Raw genomic sequence first — 25,207 nt, 5'->3', positions numbered from 1 at the left:
GTTCACCATGATATTGCCTAGAATGGTGGGCCACAATTGTAAAGAGAGGTTGGATAAGCTGGGTTTATTCTCACTGGAACGTAGGAGGCTGAGGGGTGACCTTACAGAGGTTTACAAAATTATGAGGGGCATAGATACGATGGATAGGGCAGGGGAGTCTCGAACTAGAGGGCACAGGTTTAAGGTGAGAGCGGAGAAACTTGAAATTTTTCACACAGAGGGTGGTGAATATTTAGAACAAGCGACCAGAGAAGGTACAGGAGGCACATACAATTACAAAGTTTAAAAGGCATTTGAACAAGTACTTGGATAGGAAAGGAGCAGAGGGAAACGGGCCTAAAGTGGACAAATGGGATTAGTATGGATAGGCATCACAGTCAGCATGGACAAAGTGGGCCACAAGGACCTGTTTTTGGGCTGCATGATTCTACGATATATTTCCAATGTATATTAAAGAAAGAACACAATGGAAATATTCAGCAAGTCAGGCAGCAACTGTGATGAGAATTAATGTTTCAAGTTGATGAATCACTTTCAATTCTATTAACTCTGTTTCTCTCACCACATACTGCCTGACTTTCAATATGTTTCCAAGTTAGGGTGATGTGCATCTGAGAGGGAAGCTGGCACATGTTGGCACTTTCATGTGCCCAAAAATTGTGTTTACCAGGCAGTAGAGATTGGGGATTTGAGAGACTCTTGTAAAGAAGCCTTGGAGACTTATATCAGTGTTTCTTGTAGATGGTACATACTGCAGCCATAGTGTACTGGTGAAAGAATGTTATGCATAATATCCAATTGTGTGGAACACTGGAAAATTAGATTTAATAGGGGATAACCCAATGAAGGAGAAACAGCCAGTATACACACACAGTGTGAATTGTGTTGAAATATGTGAAAATCCAATGCATCTCATGGACTTAAATATCAGCATTGCCAACCATTACAAGATGACAACCAATGAACCAAATAAAATGCTGAACTATATATTCAAAGGTCCAAAGCTGAAAAAGTCACATTCAGATTCTGCACTAAAACCAGAAAATTCTGGAAACACTCAGCAGGTCAGGCAGCATGTGTGGAGAGGGAAACAGAGTTAATGTTTCAGGTCGAAGATTCTTCATCAGAATGAAACTGTCTTTCTCCACAGGCACTGTCCAACCTGCTGACTGTGTCCAGCATTTTCTATTTTCTATTCCATTCCGGCAGTTGCCAGCATTTTCTATTTTATTTCAGGCTTCCTGCTTGTGCATTTTATTTTCTTGCGGACTATTTGAGGGTGGGCCTTGAATACCGCATCCAGCTCCAATCACCAGCACATGATGGCAGATTAGCAACTACTGAAAGTCGCTCTTCAGAGAACTCTGAGGCAGAAGGTAAGAGAAAGAACCCAAGAAGCACTGACCATTCCTTTCTTGAGAAGGAGCAACTGTGTAAGGTTTGTAAGATTGTTTGGAAAGGTTGGTCTGGAAAATACTCTAAACTAAATTGCACAGTTTGCACTTAGACAGCTGTAGCAAGATAAATCAGCCCAAGGCATGCTATAAGACCAATTATCAAACAAAACCTGCCATTGAGGCGTAGGGAGGTGTTGGAGCAAGCACCCAAAAACATCAAAAATGGAGAATGAGGCACAATACTGGAAAAGGCAAATTTTATCATGAAATACATAAAGTCATATAGCATGGAAACAGGCCCTTTGGTCTAACCGGTCCATGCTGGCTAAGGTGCCCATCTAATCTAGTCCCATTTGCACACATTTAGCTCATATCCCTCTAAATTTTTCCTATCCGTATACCTGTCCAAGTGTCTTTTAAGTGTTGTTCATGTACATGCCTCAGCAACTTCCTCTGGCAGCTCAATCCACATATTGACCACTCTCTGGGTGAAAAAGTTGCTCCTCGGGTTCTGATTAAATCTCTACCTTCTCACCGTAAAGCTACGCCTTCTAGTTCTTGATTCCCCAATCCTGAGCAAAAGACTGTGGGCGTTGACCCTATCTATGCACCTCATGATTTTATACACCTCTATAAGATCACCCCTCATTCTCCTACGTGCCATTGAATAAAGTCCCAACCTGCTTAACCTCTCTCTATAACTCAGTCCATCAAGTCCTGGCAACATCCTCGTAAATCTTTTTTTCCACTTTTTCCAGCTTCTTCGTGTGTAGAGTGACTAACACAGTGAGTGGAACTTTAGAGATAAATAATGTAGAATTATTTAAGAAATAGTTGGATGCCATAGTGCAAGGGGAATAAAGTACCTTCCACAAGAAAGCATTGAAATGGGATTCCTGCACCTGTATTTGCCATCTATGATCTTGCCTCCTTAATAGTTTCAGTTCATTTTAAGGAGGGGAGGAGATTGGAGGATAGGGACAGGTACAGGTCTTACATCCCTTGAGCCTTTTCTGCTATTCAATTAGATCACAGCTAGTCCATATCTCCACTTATCTATCTTGATTCTGTAATCTTTAATAGTAGGTTAAAAAAAGTTCTGTTCGCCACTTTACAGAAAGGAAATGGAGACTTTGGAGAAAATGAAGAAAAGGTTTACCAGAATGCTGCCTGGATTAGAAGGTATTAGCTATAAGGAGTTGTTGGACAAACTTGGATTGTTTTCTCTGGAGTGTCAGAGGCTGAGGGGACACCTGATAGAAGTTTATAAAATTATGAGAGGCATAGAAAGGGTAAACAGCCAGAATCTTTTTCCTAGGGTAGAAATGCCAAATATCGGAGGGCATAGCTTTAAGGTGAGAAGGGCAAAGTTTAAAGGAGATGTGTCGGACAAGTTTTTTACACAGAAAGTGGTGGGTGCCTGGAATGGGCTGCCAGAGGTGGTAGTGGAAGTAGATATAATAATGGCATTTAAGAGGCTTTTAGATAGGCACATGACTATGCAGGGAATGGAGGGATATGAATCATGTACAGGCAGAAGGGATTGGTTTAATTTAGGATCATGGTCAGCACAGACATTGTGGGCTGAAGGGCCTGTTCCTTTGCTGTACTTTTCTATGTTCTAAACAAGCCTTTAATACGAACAAAGTGTCAGTTTTGAGCTGTATAACTGATGCCTCGCTTTTTCAGGAAGAGTTCCTTTGTTTCAGGTGTTCAGTCACCTTGGGTTAAGGGATGGGTGACTTAAACCTGAGATGAGGAGGAATTTTTTAGCTTAAAAGTTGTGAAGCTTTGGAATTCTCCATTGCAAGGGGCGGTGGATGCTGAATCTTTATGCAACTTAAGGCAGAGATCTGTACATTTTTGGACCAGAGAGGAATCAAGTGTTAAGGAGATGAGGAAGGAAAATGGAACTGAGGTGCACAATGGCAGGACAGGGTCAAGAGGTCAAATGGCCAGAACGTGCTCCTTTTTCTTATATTATTTTGTGTGAAGGGCATCGCAACTCACTGACTTAACTGTGAATTTAAAGGTATGGCTCCTTGCTGTGTCCTATTCAATCAGACGAAATATTCTTTCTCTGCCCAGTCACCTGAAACACCAATTTTGACCCAAATTACCCAGCAGAAAACTCTCGCAGCTGGTATTTGCATTTTGGAGAGAGAAAAATGCAATTTGCATTTCCATAGCACGTTCCATGCGCTTTTCAAAATGTCCCAAGATGCTTGACAGCCAGTGAAAGACTTTTGAATCAGTCTTACAATGTAGGAAAAGTGGCAGCCAATTTGTACCCAGCAAGCTCCCACAAACAACATTATTATAATGATTGATAATCACTTTAAGTGATGTTGGGTGATGGATAAACATTGATTGCAAGACAAACCCCAAATTAGCAGAATAGGAGAGAGAGGGGAGGAATGGTACAAAGGGGACCAGAATCAAGTTATCGGAGATCTTTTGACTTATTTATTGGGTATCGATAGGAGGCCCAGCATTTACTGCCCTCTCCTAAATATGCCGTAGTAGTTTCCTGAGCAGCCGTTAAGAGTCAACTACTTTCTTGTGGGTCTGAGTCACAAGCCAGAAGAGGTAGAATGATAGATTTTCTCCCCTAAAGGGCAGATGGATTTTTCCTGCACAATCTAATAGCTTTATGGTCCAACGTTGCTTGTACTGGCTTTTTATTCCAGAATTTTATAATCATTTGCATTTACATTTTCACAACTGCATTGATGGGATTTGAACTTGTGTCTCTGGATCAATATTCCAAGCCTCTGGATACTAGTCAAGTGAGGTATCTATTGTGCTACATACTCTTGTGATGATTTATTATCTAATACCAGATCATGTGTTACAATATCAATCAATAAAGTATTATTTATGAGGGATAATTTATACCATGATGTGTGCCATAATACTTGGCTTTTCTCAAATCCTTGTGTCCTTATACCCTGATCTCTCAATTATTTCAGCTCTTCTAACTTGGATCATTCACACAGAGAGTTCCAAATCCTTCCAACATTGAGATTGCCCACCCAGCCCAGATATCTGGGTGAGTATTAAGTAATGTTTCCAGGAAGTGAAGTGCAAACTGTGCCTGTAATTTTCCGTAAATCAAAAAAGCCTACAGTTTTTTTATACATTTTGAGTTATGTTAAAACAAATCGTTTGAGCTTGATATTTGTAAGCCTTCTAGGAGTTGGGGAGTGTGGGAGTGGAAGGATGTGAGTTGTAATGAAGGTAATGAAGTGGTGCTGGATTCTTTTGTTGGGAGTGATGAGTGGGGGAGTTTGCATTAAATGTAACTTGAGACAGGACAGAAAGGCAGTTGCGGAGGGAGGGAAAGTTGGGATGTAGATTGAAATTGCCATGAATGAGAAGTTGCTGGGTCCAAGTCTAAAGCAGGAGAGAAGCAAGAACCTCATGGAAAATGATTGGTGTGTACTGATGGTCAAGGATTTTAAATGAGGAGTGTTGTAAGTGAAGAAGGATGGTATACTGAACTTAACAAGAAGTGCCAGGAAAGAGCTTTAGGTGTGACATAGTGATGAAGCCTATATTCTTAATAGTCCAAAAGAAGGTGCTGCAAAGTGTCTCAAAGACACACAGGCCATGATTCTAGCAGTCTCAAAGAAGAGGTTATAAGTGAATAGCATGACGATCATACTTACCACAATGTACAACAGTGTAAGCTAACATACACTGTAGCAGCACACGGTAAAGTGATTAATCTAATGTAACATAACAGATGGGGTTGCTTGATATATTCATGTAGCTAATAGATCATATATATCATAATAGAAAAGTCCACTATTTTTTTTGTTGGTCCCTACCTGAGAGAGATTTGCTTTATCTTTGATTACTGCCCCCCCCCCATTCTTCACTCTGATTATAAAATGTGTTTATCTAATCGCACCCCTCTTCTAACTTTATTCTGCCCTAGCCTGTAAACTTAGGCCTTTACTCTCATGTGATCTTGTATATCATACTACAATAAGAGATATAAAATCACTAATGGGGATTTAAAGCATATACTATAAGCAATTACTAATGTACTGGGCAATATGACAATATAAAAATGTCTGATGGAACATTACACTATTATTCAATTTTTTCATGTATAACCATATGGCCACAATTAATACAACCAAAGAATTTTGTATTTCAAAAGTGATTTATTGTAGTAAAAGAAAGACAGGTGACTTCGCAGACTATTATCAAACAAAATATGACACAAAGCCACATGAGAGAGAACAGTCAGGTGACCAGGTTGTTATCATGGGAGACTTCAACTTCCCAAATATTGATTGGCACCTATAGAACCATACAACAGTACAGCACAATACAGGCCCTTCGGCCCACAATGTTGTGCCAACCTTTAAACCATGCCTAAGGCTATCTAACCCCTTCCTCCCACATATCCCTCTATTTTAAATTCCTCCATATGCTTATCTAGTAATCTCTTGAATTTGACCAATGTACCTGCCTCCACCACCGCCCCAGGCAGTGCATTCCATGCCCCAACCACTCTCTGGGTAAAAAACCTTCCTCTGATATCTCCCTTGAACTTCCCACCCATTACTTTAAAGCCATGCCCTCTTGTATTCAGCATTGGTGCCCTGGGAAAGAGGTGCTGGCTGTCCACTCTGTCTATTCCTATTAATATTTTGTACACCTCTATCATGTCTCCTCTTATCCTCCTCCTCTCCAAAGAGTAAAGCCCTAGCTCCCTTAGTCTCTCCTCATAATGCATACTCTCTAAACCAGGCAGCATCCTGGTAAATCTCCTCTGCACCCTTTCCAACACTTCCACATCCTTCCTATGATGAGGCGACCAGAACTGGGCACAGTACTCTTAAGTGTGGTCTAACCAGAGTTTGATAGAGCTGCATCATTACCTCACAGCTGTTAAACTCGATCCCTCGACTTATGAAAGCTAACATCCCATAAGAGGCAACTTACAGTGATCTGTGGATATGGACCCCCAGATCCCTCTGCTCCTCCACACCACCCAGAATCCTGCCATTAACCTTGTACTCTGCCTTGGAGTTTGTCCTTCCAAAGTGTACCTCCTCACACTTCTCCAGATTGAACTCCATCTGCCACTTCTCAGCCCAGCTCTGCATCCTATCAATGTCCCTCTGCAATCTTCGACAGTCCTCCACACTATCCACAACACCACCGACCTTTGTGTCATCTGCAAACTTTCTAACCCACCCTTCTACCCCTTCCTCCAAGTCATTAATAAATATCACGAAAAGCAGAGGTCCCAGAACTGATCCTTGTGGGACACCACTAGTCACAGTCCTCCAGTCTGGATGCACTCTCTCCACCACAACCCTCTGCTTTCTACAGGCAAGCCAATTTTGAATCCACACAGGCAAGCCTCCCTGGATCCCATGCCCTCTGACCTTCTGAGGAAGCCTACCATGTGGAACCTTGTCAAATGCCTTACTAAAATCCATGTAGACCACATCTACTGCACTACCCTCATCAATCTGCCTGGTCACATCCTCAAAGAACACTATCGGGCTTGTGAGACATGATCTGCCCTTCACAAAGCCATGCTGGCTGTCCCTAATCAGTCCATGATTCTCTAAAAGCTCATAGATCCTATCTCTAAGAATCCTTTCCAACAGCTTGCCCACCACAGACGTAAGGCTCACTGGTCTGTAATTCCCTGGACTATCCCTACTACCTTTTTTGAATAGGGGGACAACATTTGCCACCCTCCAATCCTCTGGTACCATTCCCATGGACAACACGGACTCAAAGATCCTAGCCAACTGTTCAGCAGTCTCCTCCCTCACCTCACGGAGCAGCCTGGGGAATATTCCATCAGGGCCCGGGGACTTATCGGTCCTAATATCTTCTAACCGCTCTAACATATGCTCACTCTTGATATCTACATGCTCTATAACATTAACTTTACCAACACTGTCCTCAGCGTCATCAAGGCCCCTGCTTAGTACCAAAGGTTTAGACAGGGCAGAGTTTGTTAAGTGTTTCCAGGACAGATTTCTGTCACAGTTGACAGACCAACTAGAGAGAATGCTATACAGCAAGTCCCCGGGTTACGAACGAGTTCCATTTTTGAGACTGTTCGTAACCTGATTTTGTCTGTAACTCAGAACAGTGTCCACGCATGCGCACTTGGACCAGGGATTGCGGCCGCGCATGGCCCCAGTTGCACATGTGCACTTGGCCCGGGGTTGGGCCAAAGAAGGTGTACCGCCACCGTGGTAGGATCGGGGGCCGGGCCCGCTTACAAACCGAAGGTCGTTAAGACCACGAAGGTTGGTTCGTATGTACGGGCGTTTCTAAGTCGGGCGTTTGTAAGTCGGGGACTTCCGGAATTAGATCTAGTATTAGGTAATGAACCGGGTCAAGTGACAGATCTCTCAGTGGGTGAGCATTTGGGGGACAGTGACCACCACCCCCTAACCTTTAGCGTTGTCATGGACAAGGATAGGAGCAAAGAGGACAGGAAAATATTTAATTGGGGAAGGGTAAATTATGAGGTTATAAGGCTAGAACTTGCGAGTGTGAATTGGGGTGACATTTTTGAAGGGAAGTGTACTATGGAGATGTGGTCATTGTTCAGGGATCTCTTGCAGGATGTTAGGGATAAATTTGTCCTGGTGAGGCAGAGAAAGAATGGCAGGGTGAAGGAACCATGGGTGACAAGAGAGGTGGAACATCTGGTTAGGAGGAAAAAGTCAGCATACATAAGGTTTAGGCAGCAAGGATCAGATAGGTCTCTTGAGGAATATAGGGTAGCAAGGAAGGAACTTAAGAAGGGGCTGAGGAGAGCAAGAAGGGAACATGAAAAGGCCTTGGAGAGTAGGGTTAAGGGAAGCCCCGAGGCATTTTTCACTTATGTGAAGAGCAGAAGGATGATAGGGATAAAAGTGGGAAGATGTGCCTGGAAGTTGTGGAAGTGGTGAGGTCCTCAATGAATACTTCTCTTCAGTATTCACCAAGGAGAGGGGCCTTGATGAGGTCAGTGTTGGTAAGGGTAATGTTCTAGAGCATGTTGATATCAAGAGAGAGGATGTGTTGGAGCTGCTAGAAAATATTAGGACAGATAAGTCCCCGGGGCCTGACAGAATATTCCCCAGGCTGCTCCGTGAGGTGAGGGAGGAGATTGCTGAGCCTTTGGCTAGGATCTTTGAGTCCTCGTTGTCCACAGGAATGGTATCAGAGGATTGGAGGGTGGCAAATGTTGTCCCCCTATTCAAAAAAGGTAGTAGGGATAGTCCAGGGAATTATAGACCAGTGAGCCTTACGTCTGTGGTGGGCAAGCTGTTGGAAAGGATTCTTAGAGATAGGATCTATGGGCATTTGGAGCATCGTGGTCTGATCAGGGACAGCCAGCATGTCTTTGTGAAGGGCAGATCATGTCTCAAAAGCCTGATAGTGTTCTTTGAGGATGTGACCAGGCAGATTGATGAGGGTAGTGCAGTAGATGTGCACTACAAGGTTCCATATGGTAGGCTTCTTCAGAAGGTCAGAGGGCATGGGATCCAAGGAGGCTTGCCTGTGTGGATTCAGAATTGGCTTGCCTGTAGAAAGCAGAGGGTTGTGGTGGAGGGAGTGCATTCAGATTGGAGGACTGTGACTAGTGGTGTCCCACAAGGATCGGGTCTGGGATCTCTGCTTTTCGTGATCTTTATTAATGACTTGGATGAAGGGGTAGAAGGGTGGGTTGGCAAGTTTGCAGATGACACAAAGGTTGGTGGTGTTGTGGATAGTGTGGAGGAGCAGAGGGATCTGGGGGTCCATTTCCACAGATCCCTGAAAGTTGCCTCACAGGTGGATAGGGTAGTTAAGAAAGCTTATGGGATTTTAGCTTTCATAAGTCAAGGGATCGAGTTTAACAGCTGCGAGGTAATGATGCAGCTCTATAAAACTCTGGTTAGACCACACTTAAGAGTACTGTGTCCAGTTCTGTTCGCCTCATTATAGGAAGGACGTGGAAGCGTTGGAAAGGGTGCAGAGGAGATTTACCAGGATGCTGCCTGGTTTGGAGAGTATGCATTATGAGGAGAGACTAAGGTAGCTAGGGCTTTACTCGTTGGAGAGAAGGAGGATGAGAGGAGACATGATAGAGGTGAACAAAATATTAATAGGAATAGACAGAGTGGACAGCCAGCACCTCTTTCCCAGGGCACCAATGCTCAATACAAGAGGGCATGGCTTTAAAGTAGTGGGTGGGAAGTTCAAGGGAGATATCAGAGGAAGGTTTCTTACCCAGAGTGTGGGTGGGGCATGGAATGCACTGCCTGGGGCAGTGGTGGAGGCAGGTACATTGGTCAAATTCAAAAGATTACTAGGTAAGCATATGGAGGAATTTAAAATAGAGGGATATGTGGGAGGAAGGGGTTAGATAGTCTTAGGCAAGGTTTAAAGGTCAGCACAACATTGTGGGCCGAAGGGCTTGTATTGTGCTGTACTGTTTTATGTTCTATGTTGTACCAAGGGCTGGGTCAAAGAAGTAAATTTCAAGGAAAGTCAGCAGAGAGGTTTAGGAAGAAATTTGTAAGAGTTTTGGGTCTGAGCAGCCGTGGGCGCAGCCACACAAGGCTAGGGGGATAAAATTAGCAAAGTACAATAGGGGTATAACATGTCATGTCCCAGTGTAGTCCAACATCAGTTATCATACAAAACATACACAATGCACACACAGTTGTTCAAAGTGCAGTTATAAATGTCTCAGGTTTAATCTTTACTAGTGAGATTTTGAGTTCAGTGAAAATCAAATAACTAACAGATTTTTTTCTTCTGTTTGGTACAGACTTTTTGGCATCAACATACCGGACGTCAGCTACATACCAGAAGCAATGTGTCCCTACAACCTCTGTCTGACATTGACTTTAATGGGTTTGAGTGTCTTAACCAACACTGCTTGCTCCACCTCTGGTCTCTATGAATAGCTGGTGCCTTGTGTCAAATCCTAGTTCCTTATGCTGTCTGCCACTTAATGCCACAGCTTGCATTTGCCTCCAAGATCTTGGGGAACCAGACAAGGGCAGGAGCGTCTTATTGGCAGTATTGTCAATTTGACATGTAGTGCCCAATTGCCATATAACTGAGTTCTGTATGTTGGAGAAGAACGTCCATGTAGTGAAGTCAGTATGGTGCGAGCACCCGATAACCCACAGAAGATGAGGACACTTTGAAAGAAGTTGGACAAACTTGGGTTGCTTTCTCTGGAGCATCAGAGACTGAGAGGAGAGCTGATAGAAATTTATAAAATTGTGAGAGGCATAGATAGGGTAGACAGAATCTTTTTCCCAGGGTAGAATAGAGGACATGTATTTAGGGTGAGAGCAGGAAAGTTTAAAGGGGAGATGCTGGGCAAGGTTTTTACACGAAGCGTGGTGGGTGCCTGGAATGGGCTTGGATACGATAGAGAAGCAGATACGATAGAGGAATTTAAGAGGCTTTTAGAGGGACACATGAATATACAGGAAATTGAGGGATATGGATCATGTACAGGCAGAATGGATTTAGTTTAATTTGGTATCATGTTCAGCGGAGACATTGTGGGCCGAAGGGCCTTTTCCTGTTTTGTACTTTTCTATGTTCGATGTTCTTTGACCACCCAGAAGGAACGGAGGTAGTTCTTGAATCAATAGTTGGGGACAAGGACATCAGCTGCCAGAATATCAAGCGATGCCATTTTGTCATTGGCTTGATCTTGAGCTGTCAAAGCGCTCTTGGATTAAGAATCCCAAGTGCAGGAAATTTGCCCTGAAGTTACTTCAAAACTCCACCAGTGCTTGAGGGCTTCTCCTGCCTCATTACAACTCACTCCATTGAGGTTATGTGAGGGGTTTGTAGGACATGTACTGGAAAAAGTAAACTGGTGTGTGAGATTCATCAGAGACACCTAGCTCCTGAGGGATGATATGTGGCCTGGAATCTATTTACCAGGTTGTCGCTTCCCTTTATTCATGAAGAAACAGTGGGAAAAATTGTAACTTGGTTAACTCAGCCAGTGAGGATGAAGCTGTAATGAAATGTTAATTTATGAATAGAAAGCCTTCCAAAAATAGGGGCAGTGGGTTTACTTTGCATAAAGGGCCTGTAGCAGTTCAGGAACAACACACCACGGGGGCAGGGTCTATATGGCAATTGGTGGAGGATTAAACACCTACACAAATTATAAACTCTCTGTTTGGAACCCTATCAAGGCTGCTTTAAATCTGTTGATCCATGCATTATTTTAATTATGTCTGCTTGTGGAAAAGAAAGGAGAAAAAAAATTAATGAATCCTCCAACGGGAAGTACAACAGAGTACGTTTTCCTGAGATTTGATGATATACAGCAACAGCTCAATTTGAGCCTCCGTTTTGCTGATATAGTGGGAAGATAAATCAGCTGTGTTATTGCATTGCAAGTGTTCATGCAGTTTTGGTAAAGTGGATTTATGCTGGCATAATGTGAATAAAAGAGTGAAGTACATCACAGTGAAATTTGACAAAAAGTGCCTGTGTGAATCCCTATTGTACTAAATTGGCTTCATTTATTACTGATTTCATACGCATCTGTAGAAAAATAACCACAGATGCAAAATAACTGCAAAATATCCACACCCAAATATAAATGTTGTAAAATATTCACACATGAAATAATCTGAAGAAAAATATCCACAAACAAAATACCTGTAGGAAATTATTCACACACAAAACATCTGTTGGGAACTCACTACATACTTCTATAGGAAAATATCAATGTACACGCATCTGTAGGAAAGTTTATACATAAATACATACACATATCTGTAAAGAAAATATTCATTCACAAGATCATCTGTAGGAAGTTCATCACACACAAACAAAACATCCAGGACAATATCCGTAGAATATCTGTAGAAATACACCGTCTCACAGAGCATCTGCAGGAAAATATCTACACCACAAAGCATCTGTAGGAGAATATTTGCACCATTCAATAAATCTGTTGGAAAATACCCCACACAAAATATCTTTTGGAAAATATCCATGCTTCCAGATGTGAAACATCGCCATGAATGAGCCTTCAGAAAAATATTCACACTTAAAAAGCATGTCGGAAAATATCGCCCCCCCCCCCCCCCCCCCCCCCAACACACACACACAGCTATGGGAAAATATCCAGTGCACAATTGTAGAAAAATATCATAGCATACAAACTTCTGCATGGAATTACATGCATACAAAAACATTTATGTTTATAAACACATTATGCTAATATGTGCAATATAATTTACCAGGAGAAATTTAATTTTATTTTTGAAACGGCATTTCTACAATGCTATACCACTTAGATAGAAATGTATTAAACATTACTGCTGGTTAATTGATTCCTATGAGCTCAATCCACTGCTTACCAAAGAGAGACTGACTAAAGCTGGTAGACATATTTCTCTCGTTGAGCTGTCTAGTGTAGCTAGCTGCTAACTTTGATGCGCGACAAAGCAATTTATATGGTAAATTGTACCAAATAATGGTTCTAGTGAGTGTTATGGCTGCATTGAAAGGAAATGTCACGGTAAATAGCTGCCAAATTATGGACTGTGCTATAGTGTCACAACTGCGCTAAAGACAAATAGCACTACAGGCTACTGCCAGCACCCAGCATGACACCGATGAGTTATAGAGCAGAGCAGCAGCATGATGTGATGGTCTTTGTACTCTTATTATAAAAGAGGGTTAGAGTCTGGGCCTGATGTGTGCGACATGGAAACTGGAGTTGGTTCAATGTCAGGCTGCACGGAGTCTGAGCTACTAATAGTCCATCATGGGGTTACAATATGCAGAAAACATTTGTTGAGTGAAATATCTCTCTCCAGCACTGCTTTGGGTTTACATAACTATCTTAAAAAAGGTGGAAGGGTTCTGTGTATGTCTGATGTGGGATATACAAAAGTGGCATTCATTGTATTATTTCAACTTGCAATGCCACTTTTCTGATTAAACATTAGAGGTTAAAAAAAAATTGTGTTTGGTCCTTATTGCTGGATGGATTTGAACATCTTCCTTGCCTCCTGTGAACTGCATGTGTAGAGGTGATGCATCTGTTACCAATACTTGCCCAAGTTCAATGCAAGCAAGCCAAGCCCAATTCCTCCCCACTGCCAGCTGCTGTGACTTATAACATCACATGCCTGTATTTTGCAAACTCACAGGTTTATTGACATCCATATTCCTTCCAGGATGTTTCTTCTTCAAAGGTTTAGTGTGGGAAGGATTTGGAAGTTGGACTGGTTTTCTCATACCTCCAGGTTTATCTGAGAGTCTTAGGAACTAAAGCCCAGTTTCCAGGAGAAAATTCAGAAGAAAATCACTGGGGGATTGAAATATATTTTATTCTTCCAATTTCTTTCAAAGATTTTGTTTACTACTCATTGCACGTACTGGAGATTGCAATTCAAGAATCAACTAATTGGGTCCATTCGACCATTAGAAGAAGAGCCCTTGCCTTGGTTAACAACTGGTAACTGGGGCTGGAGCTGGGGCTTAGAAGCCATTGGTTGAAGGAAATCATGTAGAAAAATCTCCCAAAACTGGTTCCCAGAGTTAACAGTCTTCTTGATCTTGTGTCAGGATTCCTTGGACCCACCACACATGCCAAGGAACGCCATAGGGTGGGAAGGAAGTGAGAAATGCCAACATCAGCTGCTCCTACATCCACAATGTGGCAAGAACTGGGCACACCCATTCACAGATCAATATATCGAGTAAACTTGCTGGGTGTTGGGATCCACTTAATTTGGCAGGATGGTGAGAAGATGTTGGATCACAACCTGATCTCACCATACTATAAAACTATGTTTTTTGACAATGACCACCAGTATTTATCTATTACCTCGACCATCGTAAAACGTCTCGTGGTAATTAGAGAACCTGGTTTACAAAACAGTTGGTCACAATCTTGCATCAGAGTCAAAACGTTATGGGATCAAATCCTGTTCCAAAAGAAAAAGTCTAGATTGACTGCAAAACTAAGGGATATAATCTATTTTACTGGTTACTAGCATTACTAGTGATATGATCTATTGAATGAGATTCTATTTATTCTATCAGTGGTCTTGACCCTATTTCAAAGAATAAAGGAGTTCTCTCTAGTTTTCTAGCCACTATTCCATCCTCCAGACAACATTAATAAAAAACAACCAAATTACCTGGTCCATTACTGGATTGCTGTTTATGGGACCTTGAAGCAAGTTAATTGGCTGCTGTGGTTCCGACTTTTCAACTGTGACCACATTTAAGAAGTACTTCATTAACCGTACATGCTTTGGGACACTCCTGAGTCGGTGAAGGATGTATGTCTTTCTTGTCAGGCTTATGCTCCAATGTCTGGTTTAATATGTTGCAAATTATTTTTGGTTCTTCTCCAACTGTTTGCTTCACATAAAACAAAACACCTTCTTGACTATTAATAGGTTGTACTCCATGCTGTAGCTGAGGTGGAAGTTGATCTTTCCCTCTTCCCGACTTGGTTGTTGCTAAGTAACTTGATAAATGTACAATTCACTCACACATACAGAGTCATGGTATTATACAGCACATAAATAGGCCCTTCAGCCTACACATCTGTACCAGCCAAGTTGCCTTCCTGAGCAAGTCCCATTTGCCCACGTTTGACCCGTATGCTTCTCAACCTTTCCTATCCATGTACCTGTCCAACTGTCTTGTAAATGTTGTAATTGTACACCCCTCTACCACTTCTGGCAGTTCGTTTGATATACCCACCACCCTCTGTGTGAAAAACTTGCCCCTCACTTCACTCGTTAGCGTCATGGCTTGCAGAAAGGAAAGCAATTGTTGGAGGTCAATCGTCCTGGCCCCACGGCATCTTTGTAAGAATTCCTCAGAGTGTCCTCGGCCCAACCACCTTCATCATGAGGTCAGGCATGTGGATGGTCACTGATGATTCCAGTAGCAACCCTTCAGCAAGTGAAGCAGCCCACACCTGCATGCAGCAAGACCTAGGCAACATTCAGGCATGAGCTGGTAAGTGGCAAGTAACATTCATGCCAAGCAATGGCCATCCCAAACAAGGAGCAGCCTAACCATCTCCACTTGACATTCAATGGTATTAACATCACTGTTTTCAGGTAGTTTTGTGTCACCCTGAATATTCAACTAGGCACTTCTTTAAGAATTACTTATCTTTGCTCATCTGACATGATCTGGGTGTCAATTGTGTAAGGGCTACCATTGCTCCTCACGTAATGTCCCTCTTGGTACATTGCAGGTAAAATGGATGGGCACTCCCAGGACAACTAGGTTTTCACAGGGTTAGATTAGGATCCACCAACGGAAGCCTTGCATCTTGATGCCTAAGGGATACCACCAGTTCCACCTCTTCCCTCCTGCTCAAGGCACCGACCACTTATTCAACCCTCTAATCTCTCTCCCAACCCACTGATCTCCGCTTGACTCACTGATCTCCCACTGATTGGCCAAGGTCCAAAATTGAGGCCTCAAGCTCTACCATGACCACTTCTGCTTATTTACCATATCCCCACCATCACCACTCCCGGCCCTGATCTTACTACACCTCACCACCCTTCCCATCCAATCACTACCATCCGACCCCCCACCAACCTCTGGCCACTAGCCATGCTAACCTACCCAGCCTATAGCCATCGGCCCTCAATCCCCACGATTCCCCAGAATCCTGGGGACTTATTTTTGAAGAAGAGAAAACACAGTGCCCTTTCAACAGACCTGATGCCTTTGTTTTTGGAATCTACTGTAATTCAGAATGATGGATCCCTGACCAAAATGGTCGTAATGTACCTGTTGGGGTGCATCAGAAGTTCTAAATACAGGCAGTGCCTAGGTTACGAACTCCCAATTTATGGACACCACTACATATGAACGAGCTCCCATAATATTATTAAATTCAAAAGTTCAACATACGTACATATGTTTGTTCCTACAAATGGCAAGACTAGTTTCCTCTCTTTCTCTACTTTCCATAATTGTTCTTTCAAATCAGTCTTTTGTGTTTTTGATGCCATTCATTACAATACTGTGGAGTTAGGGTTACTTCGAGTGATTCTTGTGTATTTTCTGACCTATGGACAAAATCGATTTAAGGATATCTATAAAAACGGAACCCATTCAAGTGAACCAGCCTCCTCTCCACTGACTCTGTCTACACTTCCTGCTGCCTCAGGAAAGCAGCCAACATAATCAAAGACCCCTCCCACCCCGGTCATTCTCTCTTCTCTCCCCTCCCATTAGAAAGAAGATACAAAATCTTGAGAGCACGTACCATCAGGCTCAAGGACAGCTTCTATCCCACTGTTATCAGACTCTTGAAGAGACCTCTCAAATGCTAAAAGATGAACTCCTGATCTCCCAATCTACCTTGTACTGGCTTTGTTTGTCTACCTGCACTGCATTTTCTCTGTAACACTATAGTCTGCATTCTCTTTTCCTTTTTACTACCTTGATGTACTTATGTATGGAATGATCTGTCTGGATGGCACGCAGGCAAAAGCTTTTCACTGTAGCTCAGTACGTGACAATAATAAGTCAATACCAATTCCATTCATTACTCTGGGATAGCCTGTATTAATATTTTAAGTTGACGACCTTTCATCAGCACTGGGAGATGGTCAAGATTTAAAATATTGGAATCAAACATGGATCCAGGGAAGATGGGGAGGGCAGACAAATGGGAAAGTATGTGACAGGACAGAATGCTTCAGAAGGGACAGTGTCCAAAGCAAAAAGGAAACATTTGGTTATATTAGCATCTTCAGAAAAAGCTCATTGGGCTTCAGTGAGATCTGCAGTTTGATAGCCCAGTGATTGAAAAGCTTTGCAGCTGAAATTCCCTGCAAGGTAAGGTTTCGCTATTAACCCCACTGTCATACGATAGGATATCTTTATTAGTCACACGTACATTGAAATACAGAGTGAAATGCATCTTTTGCATAGAGTGTTCTGGGGGCAGCCCGCAAGTGTCGCCATGCTTCCAGTGCCAACATAGCATGCCCACAACTTCCTAACCTGTACGTCTTTGGAACGTGGGAGGAAACTGGAGCACCCAGAGGAAACTCACACAGACACGGGGAGAACATACAAACTCCTTGCAGAGATTTTCCGGAATTGAACCTGGGTCGCTGGCGCTGTAATAGCATTACACTAACTGCTACAGTACCATGCCTGTCCATGGGAACAAGCCATGTGCCTCTGCAAAGGGAGAGGAAGCCATCCAGGCATTCTACACTGTACAATCCAGACAGTATAACTCCAGACAGTCAGGGGTTTGGATGGGGTGGAGTTTGTTAAGTGTGTTTAGGAAGGATTCTTGACAGAATATGTAGATAGGCCGACAAGAGGAGAGACCGTGCTTGATTTGGTATTGGGAAATGAACCTGGTCAGGTATCAGACCTCTTGGTGGGTGAGCATTTGGGTGATAGTGATCATAATTCTATCTCCTTCACTGGAGAGAGATGGGAACAGACAGACTAGAAAATTATTTACTTGGAGTAAAGGGAATTATGAGGCTCTCAGGCAGGAAATTGGAAGATTAAATTGGGAACAGATGTTCTTAGGGAAAAGTACGGAAGAAATGTGGCAAATATTCAGGGGATATTTGTGTGGAGTTCTGCATAGGCATACAGGGGAGTCACGAGAGGATACAGGAACCGTGGTGTACAAAGGCTATAATAAATCTAGTCAAAAGGAAAAGAAAAGCTTACAAAAGGTACAGAGAGCTAGGTAATGTTAGAGATCTGGAAGAGTATAAGGCTAACAAGAAGGAGCTTACGAAGGAAATTAGTAGAGCCAGTAGGGGACATGAGAAGGCCTTGGCGGGCAGGATTAAGGAAAACCCCAAGGCATTCTATAAGTATGTGAAGAGCAAGAGGATAAGATGTGAAAGAATAGGTCCTATCAAGTGCAGCAGTGGGAAAGTGTGTATGGATCTGGAAGAAATAGCGGAGGTATTTAGTGAATACTTTGCATCAGTATTCACTATGGAAAAAGATCTGGGGGATTGTAGTGTGGACTTGCAGCAGGCTGAAAAGCTTGAGCATGTAGATATTAGGAAAGAGGAGGTGCTGGAACTTTTGGAAAGCATCAAGTTGGATAAGTCGCCGGGGCCAGATGGGATGTACCCCAGGCTGCCGTGGGAGGTGAGGGAGGAGATTGCAGAGCCTCTGACGATGATCTTTGCATCATTGATGGAGACAGGAGAGGTTCCAGAAGATTGGAGGGTTGTGCATGTTGTTCCCTTATTCAAGAAAGGGAGTAGAGATAGCCCAGGAAATTATAGACTGGTGAGTCTTACCTCAGTGGTTGGTAAGCTGATGGACAAGATCCTGAGAGGCAGGATTTATGAACATTTGGAGAGGTATAATATGATTAGGAATAGTCAGCATGGCTTTGTCAAGGGCAGGTCCTGCCTTACGAGCCTGATTGAATTTTTTGAGGATGTGACTAAACACATCGATGAAGGGAGAGCAGTAGATGTAGTGTATATGGATTTCAGCAAGGCATTTGATAAGGTACCCCATGCAAGGCTTATTGAGAAAGTAAGGAGGCATGGGATCCAAGGGGACATTGCAATGTGGCTCCAGAACTGGCTGGCCCACAGAAGGCAAAGAGTGGTTGTTGAAGGGTCATATTCTGCATGGAGGTCGGTGATCTGTTCTGGGACCCTTACTCGGGGATCTGTTCTGGGACCCTTACTCTTTGTGAGTTTTATAATTGACCTGGATGAGGAAGTGGAGGGATGGGTTAGTAAGTTTGCAGATGACGCAAAGGTTGGATGTGTTGTGGATAGTATAGAGGGCTGTCAGAGGTTACAGTGGGACATAGATAGGATGCAAAGTTGGGCTGAGAAGTGGCAGATGCAGTTCAACCCAGATAAGTGTGAAGTAGTTCATTTTGGTAGGTCAAATATGATGGCAGAATATAGTATTAATGGTAGGACTCTTTGGCAGTGTGGAGGATCAGAGGAATCTTGGGGTCCGAGTCCATAGAACACTCAAAGCGGCTGCACAGGTTGAATTTGTGGTTAAGAAGGCATATAGTGTATTGTCCTTCATCAATCGTGGAATTGAATTTAGGATCCAGGAGGTATTGTTGCAGCTATATAGGACCCTGGTCAGACCCCACTTGGAGTACTGTGCTCAGTTCTGGTCACCTCACTACAGGAAGGATGTGGAAGCCATAGAAAGGGTGCAGAGTAGATTTACAAGGCTGCTGCCTGGAACACAGAGCATGCCTTATGAAGGCAGGTTGACGGAACTTGGCCTTTTCTCCTTGGAGCAAAGGAGGATGATGGGAGACCTGATAGAGATATTATAAGATGATGAGAGGTATTGATCGGGTGGATAGTCAGATGCTTTTCCCCAGGGCTGGAATGGTGGCAGCAAGAGGACATAGGTTTAAGGTGCTGGGGAGTAGGTATAGAGGAGATGTCAAGGGTAAGTTTTTTTACTCAGAGAGTGATGAGTGTGTGGAATGGGCTGCCGGCAACGGTGGTGGAGGTGGATACGATAGGGTCTTTTAAGACACTGTTGGATAGGTACATGGAGATGAGAAAAACAGAGGGCTATGGGTAAGCCTAGTAATTTCTAGGGCCAGGACATGTTCGGCACAGCTTTGTGGGCTGAAGGGCCTGAATTATGCTGTAGGTTTTTCTATGTTTCTATAATCTAGGAGCCAGCAACAGATGACCACAGAAGGTCTGCTATGTAAACTCTCAACCAACATCACTACAAGAAACAAGTTATCTCAATTGCAAAAAACTGCAAAAATTAGGAATCCAATGCTGGAAGCAGGCTGCAGGTCAGGCAAAGTCAAAGTCAAAGTCGAGTTTATTGTCATAAGCACAAGTGCATGTATGCAGAGGTGCAGTGAAAAACTTACTTGCAGCAGCATCACAGGCACATAGCATCATATAAGCAGCATTCACAAGAAAAGCATAAACATAAATTAAGCACAATTTTTACAAGAAAGAACACAAGTAGAACAAAAAAAAACAAAGTTCATTTTAGTGCAAAGTGATCAAAGTGGTCACAGTGTTGCTAAACTCTAATAAGTAGGCTTGTGCCAGTTGGTTCAAGAACCGAATGGTTGAAGGAAAGTAGCTGTTCTTGAACCTGGTAGTTTGGGACTTCTGTACCTCCTGCCTGATGGTAGCTACGAGAAGATGGTAGCACCCATGAAGACTAAAACAGCATCAATGTTTCAGGCCAATCACTCTTCATCAGATCTGCAGATCATTAATCTCATCGTGGAGCTTAATGTCAGTAAAATAGCCTCTGTGCATTAGAACAGTGAGTTTAATTCAAAGGGATTCCATTGCCTGTAAAGCTCTTTGGAATCCCCTGAAGCCGTGAAAAAGGCAACAAAAATGACAATTAGTTCTTATAAGCACAGGACCACCTGATACAAAATAACTTAAGTACCAAGACTCATCTGGGATTGAGAAAATATTAATGTTGGGTAATTGTATGAATTGAATCTATCACCCATTCCAATGATATAAAAGTAGAAAGAAAAAATCAAGCAGAAGATATAATGGGTTTGATCTCACCTCCTTCAGATTACTGCCCACCAATGTCCCCACTTTTAATGTGTAGGTCACTAAAAATAGAGTCATAGAGTAATACAGCACAGGAACAGGCCCTTCGGCCCAACTCATCCATGCTAACCAAAATACCCATCTAAGCTAGTCCCATGTGCCTTATGTTTGACCCATATCCCTCTAAACCTTTCCTATCCATTTACACATCCAAAAGTCTTTTAAATGTTGCTATTGTACCTGTCTCAACCACTTCCTCTGGCAGTTCATTCCATATATGCACCATCCTCTGAGTGAAGAAGTTGCCCCTTAGCTCCATTTTAAATCTCTCCTCTCTCACCTTAAACCTATGCCCTCTAGTTTTTGTTTCCCTTTCCCTGGAAAAAAGACGGTGTGCATTCACCTTATCTATGCCCCTCATGATTTTATACACCTCTATAAGGTCACCCTTCACTCTCAAGCATTCCAAGGAATGAAGTCCTAGCCAGCCCAACCTCTCCCTATAACACAGATCCTCGAGTCCTGGCCACATTCTCGTAAATCTTCTTTGCACTCTTTCCAGCCTAATGACGTCTTTCCTATAACACAGTGACCCCATAGCTGTACATAATATAACATGGTAACCAAAACTGTACACAATAATGTGAAATATCATTCAATATCCATGTTTCTGAAGTTATCACACTGGCTTGTCCCTTGGAGATCCAGTGACACTCTTATTAACTGAATTAGGAAAAGATTTTAAAAGGTATAATTTGTTTTGGAGTGTAAGTTTAGTTCTTTTAAAGAAAGGTTAGAAAGGCAAATGGTATCCTATTCACTTCAATCTCCTTCAATTCTCTTCACTAGTTATCAATCAGTTATTCAATGATCAAATTTTAATGAGAGGCTTGAAAAATTAACTATAAGATGATCTAAATTAAATTCAGCATTTGCTAGTGGGAATTGTGAGGTTTAATACATGTTACGGTTTTACGAGAGCCATGTCAAGCGGAACTGAGAAAGAAAGTGGACTTATGTAACACCTTTCCCAACCTCGTGAGCACACATCTTACAAACAGCAATGTGATAATGATCAAATAATCCAGTTTTAGGTGTTGTTTGAGGGGAAAATAACATCCATTTTGTCACCACAACTATTCCATTCTTGCCCAAATTGGGTTGTGGGGTCCACCTGAGAAAGTGTTTAGTCTTCATTTTAATGTCCCTTTGAAAGACTTTCCTCAGTGCGGCACTGAAGTGTCAGCCTGGATTTCATGCTCAGTTCTCCGGAGTGGGAGCAGAATCCACAACGCATTCATTCAGGGGCGAGATTGGGATCCACTGAGATACACCTGTCAGCAGCAGTTGAATCAATCAGTGGATCTATCAATCGATGTTAAGAAGACACTATTCCACTGGCACCCTTACATAATTTCCATTTGCAGAATATTCCTCATTCCATACACACAGACTTTTTCCCAGGGCGACAATGGCTAACACGAGGGGACATCATTTTAAGGTGATTGGAGGAAGGTATAAGGGGGATGTCAGGGGTAAGTTTTTTACACAGAGAGTGGTGGGTGCATGGAAAGCACTACCTGCAGAGGTTGTGGGAGCAAATACATTAGGGACATTTAAGAGACTCTTAGATAGACACATGAATGATAGAGAAATGAGGGGGTTATGTGGGAGGGAAAGGTTAGGTAGATCTTAGAGCAGGATAAACATCATACACAACATTGTTGGCCAAAGGGCCTGTACTGTGCTGTAGTGTTCTATGTTCTATATCCCTCCCCCATCTTGTCTTCTACTGAAAACTAACTTGTATCTCTCTCTTTTCCAGTTCTAATGAAGGGCTGCAGACCTGAGAGATCAACTGCTTCTTTCCCCACGGATACTGCCTGACCTGCTGAGTTTTTCCACCGTAATTTCTCATTCCATATGGAGAATCACAGCTTCATTAGCCAAGTAGCTAGGTACTGGGATTTGAACTGAATATGGTTTTATCTTATGGCAGAATTTTCCCTTCCAAATTAGCCTCTTGATTACTGGCATTTGATGAGAATCTATTCTCTATAAATTAGCTAATCTGCAATGATTCATTGCTGAGCTGATGCAATACGCTGCATTTCTTGTATAATTACAAACACCAAGAAATACAATAACTAATAATAAGAGAGGACCTTAAATGTCAATGAGAAGCCTGTTTGCTACTTGGCTACAAACACTCCCCTTATAAACTATATTCAAATTCATTCCAGGAGACCAAACAGATAACACGTTTTCATCTGGAAGATTAGTTTCATAATTTGTGTCCAGGCAGTAACACATTTTACAATATCAATCCTCCTAAGGAATAATTACAGGCTATTCAGTGGATGGCAGTACATATCTGGTCTCATCTAATGGAGACGATGCAACAGGAGAGTGTTGTAGAGAGAGTTGTCTTGTGCTGCTACCATTAAACGTTTACCTGAATATCAGTCACTGGTTGCACTCATTGAAATGTTCAGTTCCATCGGCACTTAGAGGTAAGGATCAACAGTGACCAACACTCTCACGCACATTTAGTGCTATCAACCAAAAGTGAATCTTTTCCCCTATAATTATCTGGTTAATGTTCAGTTAATTATCTACTCATCAACACATTGTAGTTTGTGGGAGCTTGCTGTGTGCAAATTAGCTGCTGCCTTTCCAGCATTATAAGAGTGATTCCAAGCATTTCATAGATTAGAAACACAATAATGTGGCATCTTGGGGTCATGATGGGTACCATCTGAATGCAAACTTTTGCTTAAATACCTTTACACAAAAGGCAGAGTGCTGTTTGAAAGGGTAATTGTAATCATATGGCACTTTTCACTGACGTGCTACTTCAATGGATATAACGCACAGTGAAATTTCTGTTGCTGTGTTTATGACCAGATTCTGCTTCTTGCCATGCTTATTAGAGGATAAAGAGTAGCCAGGATAACTCTCTAGTTTTTTTTCTGTGAAATGCCGCCATGGGTCTTTTTCCTTAGAAACCAGGCTCTCGGTTTAATCTCTCATCTGTGAGATGCCAGCTCTGACAGCGCAGCACTCCTTCAGTGCTGGATCTCTGAAGTGGGATTTGATCTGATTACCTTCAAGACTGCTGTCCACTGAGCCACAACATGGAGAAGTAGGAGGTAATAAGAGAAATAGTGCTAGAATACATGACATGCCAGCTATAAATTAATATCTTCGTGTGGAGAGTTACATGTTGCCCTGGTTTCTTTCTTTCTTTCTCTCTTTCTTTCTCTCTTTCTCTCCCTCTCTCTCTCTCTCTCTCAAATCTTAAATGTTTTACCACTATATAAATCTATTTAGCACTTCCAATCCATTGCTCATTCCTTCAATAGAACTTCTGTGACATCCTTCAATCTGGAAGTGGGGCACTAAGGTTCATGTAGATTGTAAAAGAACTCACTCTCAATTCTAGCCTGGAAATATTGTCTCCATCTATAAATAATAGCCCTTGCATTATATGTTTTTTAAAAATTCATTAAAGGAATGTGCATTTTGCTGGCAAAGCCAACACTTACTGACCATCCCTAACTGCCCTTGAGCAGGGTCGCTTGCAAGGCTACTTAAGAGGACAGTAAAGAATCTGGAGTCACATACAATCCAGACAAGGTAAAGAAAGGAAGATTTCCTTCTCCGAAGTGCCTTACTGAACCAGATATACTTTAATGGCAGTCCTATGGCCCTGTGGTCACCATTACTGGCACTAACTTTTTAATTTCAGTGTATTTGATGAGCCAGTTGGCCTTAATGGGATCTAAAGGCATATCTCCACGTTTACACTCCAGCTTGCTGGATTATTGGTACAGTATATGCTACCATTCCTAATAAAGTGATCAAACCTTTGAAACATCCATGCAAGCAAAAATATGAAGGACTGTTTTATTACTGAAATATCCTTAGACACAGTGACAATATATAATGGATTCCTATAGGATATGTAATATCACTTGTGCATCACATAATAAGCTGGGTGAATAATCTTGAAAAATACATACATTATACCGTGAAACACATGTTCCATATTGACAATAGCCCAGCACATTATGGTGAGGTTACTGATGCATATTGAAGTGCAGACAGAGAGAAAGAATATTTTATGATTGCATGGGATCCTGAATTTCAAAATATAAGGGCAATATTTTTCAACTACATTTGAGTTCTGTGTAGGTAATTGGTTTCTCTCTATTGGAAGTTTTAACTTAAATTATTACTCAAAAAACAAAACTT

At 42.3% G+C, this 25,207-nt stretch overlaps 1 long non-coding RNA gene across 1 annotated transcript in view; it reads left to right on the top strand.

The window, feature by feature from the left end:
• The window catches only part of LOC127574529 (uncharacterized), a 51,102-nt gene extending 38,621 nt beyond the window's left edge, over positions 1-12,481 (top strand). The window contains exons 5-7 of the long non-coding RNA XR_007956915.1: positions 1,237-1,376; positions 4,370-4,449; positions 10,195-12,481. This is a non-coding gene — a long non-coding RNA (uncharacterized LOC127574529). The remainder of the gene's footprint in view (positions 1-1,236; positions 1,377-4,369; positions 4,450-10,194) is intronic.
• Positions 12,482-25,207: the final 12,726 nt, after the last annotated feature.

Source organism: Pristis pectinata, chromosome 9 (genome assembly GCF_009764475.1).
Source record: "Pristis pectinata isolate sPriPec2 chromosome 9, sPriPec2.1.pri, whole genome shotgun sequence".
NCBI lineage: Eukaryota > Metazoa > Chordata > Chondrichthyes > Rhinopristiformes > Pristidae > Pristis > Pristis pectinata.
Note: the sequence above shows the minus strand (reverse complement) of the source record. Positions and strands in the feature narration are given on the sequence as shown.